This window comes from Lycium barbarum, chromosome 11 (assembly GCF_019175385.1).
Source record: "Lycium barbarum isolate Lr01 chromosome 11, ASM1917538v2, whole genome shotgun sequence".
NCBI lineage: Eukaryota > Viridiplantae > Streptophyta > Magnoliopsida > Solanales > Solanaceae > Lycium > Lycium barbarum.
Genome location: NC_083347.1, coordinates 117839685 through 117844100, shown reverse-complemented (window position 1 = coordinate 117844100; position 4416 = coordinate 117839685). Strand labels below are relative to the sequence as shown.

At 34.5% G+C, this 4416-nt stretch overlaps 1 long non-coding RNA gene across 3 annotated transcripts in view; it reads right to left on the bottom strand.

Annotated features, from left to right (window-relative positions):
• Positions 1-2059, bottom strand: part of LOC132617313 (uncharacterized) — a 3382-nt gene extending 1323 nt beyond the window's left edge. For all 3 annotated transcript variants that reach the window (XR_009573708.1, XR_009573710.1, XR_009573709.1), the window contains exons 1-2: positions 581-2059; positions 228-482 (exon numbers count right to left, since the gene is read on the bottom strand). This is a non-coding gene — a long non-coding RNA (uncharacterized LOC132617313). The remainder of the gene's footprint in view (positions 1-227; positions 483-580) is intronic.
• Between the last annotated feature and the right edge of the window lie 2357 nt (positions 2060-4416).

Genomic DNA, 4416 nt, shown 5'->3' with positions numbered 1-4416 from the left:
TGAAAGTTGGACTTCTATATATATATATATATATTTGTCAATGAGTAGCAGACATCTGATTTTGCAACTACATATTTTGGCATTAGTTTTGCATCTAGAATATTAAATTTTAACTCTTAGATTTAGAAATACTCAAATTACAATTAAAAGAATTAAATGAATTTAGAATACTAAATCCGCAGGAGCTGATTGAATGTAGTATCTTCTTAATGGATTAATTGGAATACCTTTCGATAGTTTCTCGGAGTAGCAATTTTCATTTCCTTTTGGTTATCATCAATTTTCCTCTTGCTGCTTGCTGGAATGTCCATTAGTATAGGTGGCAATTGTGTATCAATAGCGTTCTCTTTTTGCATAAAGGATCAAACGATTAATTTTGCGGGTGCTGCATCCATATTTTTTGTGAACGATCTCTTCATTTGAATGTTAAACGTCTTGCCAGTTAGTTGCCTTGTCACATTTGCAAGAGGTAGCACTTCCTTCTGGAAGAAAAGCATGGTTTTTCATGTATAAAAACTAAAAGGCAGAACAGTAGGAAGCAAATGGTTTTTATTTTAGTTGAATTAGTTTTAATATGTACCTTGACACAACGAATATTGTAGATTTCTTCTGCGGTGAGATGAAACATAGTTTCAGCGGGTTCGTCCGCGATAAGTGCCGTTGCAGAACCAGTGTTGTCCATGACAGTGACTTCAAATTGACATCACTCGTAAAAATAATTAGAATAAGTACTTGTGAGAAAGTATATGTAAGCAATTATATGGAATTGATATCTATTATAAAAGTAAATAGGATAAGTTCATACCCGAGTCAACTAATTAACGAAGGAATCTAACGATAATAAGAAAATATGTTCTATATCTAGAGAAATATTTCAAATTGCTAACAATAGATAATAAAAAGGAAACTACAATGAATGTGCATACTTGCATATGAGACAAAAATAGGTGAATGTAAACAGCTATCAATTATACATGACAAAATTAGATTCTTGATATGGTTATAGCTAGGAGAGGCAAATCTGGATGATGTTTTCCAGACAAAAAATGTGGAGAAAGAGAGAGAGATGAAGAGTTTTTATGAAAAATACAGAGAAGAAGATGGTCTTTTGAATGATTTCTAATTTGTCGGCAGGAAAGTCACCCGACCCCACGGCTTCCAAATCCATAGCTATTTGTTATACCCTGGAATAAGGTCTGTGGATCGACGACAAGTTGCACGGTAAAATGTCCTCCGCGAAATTCGTGTGAACAGCTTCTTGCAGTCTGAACAGGCTAAAGCGAAGAACCTCTGGTTTTCATTTGGCAGTGAAAGTTCAGCTTCTATGTAAAATATTTGGCCCTGTAAGATTTGATAAAATGATACATAAAATTTATTATTGTTCTTACCGGGGGTTGTTGTTGTGCTTCGGCAATTGGTATGATCTCGTCTTCAAAGAGAACAAATCGAAGAGAGCCTGTTGGAGTTGTACTCTTTGTCGTGTACACTATAAGCAGTGGTTCGTTTGCTTTAGCTCTAGAAGTTAAATTTAGATAAAACGGAAAAGACTCAAATATACCATCCAACTATCGGAATTGGCTCATTTATGCCACTCGTCAATAGTTTGGCTCATTTATGCCATCGAATTACAGGAAATGACTCATTTATGCCATCGAACTATAGGAAATGACTCATTTATGCCATTTATCAATAGTTTGACTCATTTATGCCATCGCCCGTTACCAAAATGACTCATCCATGCCATTTTTTATTAACGTCGGTTATATAATACCAGATATGACGCGTGACCTCCAATTAGAGGTCTACGTCGTTTAATTAAACCAGCCCAATTTTAAATACCAAATTAATAAAAAAATCTGACCCATACACCTTAACCACCCACAACCATAATCTAGTTGAAGGCCACGTGTCATATATGGAATTGTAAAATCAGCTTTAATGAAATATGACATGGATGAGTCATTTTGTTAACGGGCGATAGCATAAATGAGTCAAACTATTGATGAGTGGCATAAATGAGTAATTTCCTATAGTTCGATGATATAAATGAGCCAAATTATTGACGAGTAGCATAATGAGTCATTTCCGATAGTTGAATGACATATTTGTGCCTTTTCCGCAGATAAAACAAAGAAAATATTTATTTATTTTGTGTATTACAGTATTGGAACAAAGTAACAACTTTCACATAATAGATATAAGAAAGGCAGAATATTGGAGTATTGCAACAAAGTAACAGCTTTCACATAATAGATATAAGAAAGGTGGAATCTGCTGAATTTAAAATGTTATGGAATATCATACAGAGAGAAACATCCATGGGCATAACAGGGTATTCATGGAAATTTAAATTTCAGGCAAAATGAAGTACATTTTACCATCTTCAAAGAACAATAAGCTTGACAATTTATGTATATTAGTTGATCAGGATCGTGAGATTCATGCAATTACCTAACAATATAGCAGGTCCTTTTCAAAAACCTAGTCTTTCCAATTTGATCATTTGGATTTTATTCAGATTGACTCATGGAAAGAGGTGAAAAACAAACAGACAACGAAATCCTTTTTTTTTTCAAAAAAAAAAAAAAAAAAAAAATCTCTGGCGGGACTATAGTAAATGCGGAGCAGGTTGCGAGTTTCTTGTAATTTTGAGAATTACACATTAATTTTGGTGTCCGACAGAGAATGTCATCTTTTTAATTTGTTATTCACATGTTAGGTTAACGCAAGTGTCAAGGGTAATTCAATAAGTAAGATATTTGTGGTACCATGTCCTGAGCGCAGCAACCTGTGGGTACGGAGGATTGATCTCAATTGTTGTGCTGAATCTGCTTGTCAGTCCTACATGTACCAGAATGATTAGTTCTAATTTCATGGTTGTGTGTATTTTCTAAGGATGCAAAATCATGCATGTATTTACCTGATGACGATTTTGATTTTGCAACTTTCCTGGCAAGAGTGATAGGATATTCATTAAGCTTACTCACAATCTGGGTCCCTTCGTAATCAATAAAATTCTCCCAGACTGTAAATTTCGTGGGATTTTTCCTATATAAAATGGGAGAAATCTTTACTCTCTGGATTAAATCCTCACTAAATAAGCAATGCTGAGGAATTACATATGAGCAAAGACAGGAAAAAAAGCTATAAAAGGTTTGCAAAATTAAAGAACACCACCGAATAATCTGGTAGTCGAAAGAAAAATGGAATCATCATTAGCAGCAGTAAAAAGAGGAGCTGGAAGGGGTGTTGATGAGGGCAGAAAGAAGGAGAAGAAGAGAAAGAAATAGCGGTTTGAAGAAGGATAAGGAGAACAATGGAAATAGCAAGAAGTGTGTACTTACTGGTTATCAATAATGATAAACTCTTGAATTCTGCCTCCATTGTTAGCAGCTGTCGGTAAGCCCGCACTAGCCACAACAGCAAGGATATCTTGCAATAAAAGGACGGTCATAAAGAAGTTGATATATAAGTAAAGTTACTTTACTATACTGTAGAAGCTTAAAAAAAAGTATAAAGCATTAAATTTTGTCACACCAAATTCATATCCTTCAAGCTAAGTTGACGTTTGAAGCCGTCGAATGCCGTAAGAGTAAGCCGTGTTGGCGGTGGCAGTGGATTTTCAGGAGGATTGACCTCTTTTATTGGCTCGTCGATCGTACCACTTTTAATCGTCCAAGTATAGTCGCTAATCGGATTTGCATACATAGAATTTGATGGTTTAACACTTGCGACTGATACCAAGTAGGTGTGGAAGGGCTTAAACAGATCTGCAAAATGTGGTATATCGCCGCCTAATATAATGCCCTGGACTTGTGTTTCCTGTGTGGAAATAAGATATAATTAGGTTACACAATTATATGTATCATCGTTTTCTTGCAGTTAAATCGTCCTTAATCTAGATCTTGAGATTAGAAGTAGTCACATTTATAAATCATCAGAAGTTATAATGATCAACAGGTTTTTAGTAAGTTGTTATCAGTGGATTAATTCGGTTGTTGTAGGCCTAATTGATTAAAAAGTACCTCTTCATCCTGAAGAATCAAGAGCTGGTACATTTTGATTTTCTGTGTGTTGTCCCTAGGGCGACCCTTATCAACCACTTGGACTTTACAAGTCCATTCTTCAGTTTTTGGAGTGATAGAGTTGATGCTAAATCTTTCTGTCATGTTGAGATAGATGATCTGCAATTGTTGCATATTACAGTATGTTAGTGTATACATATGATTTAAATAGAAAAAATATACACAAAAATCCAATTGTTTAAGATAATATTCAATGATGGACAATCTAAAAACATATATGAATGAGTTAGAGTTCAGTTAAGCTTCTATAATCCGAACAAAAACAGAAGTAATTCCTAATTAAGTTCAGAATTAGGGATGATATTTTGCAACTAAATACAAAGGAAAAGTT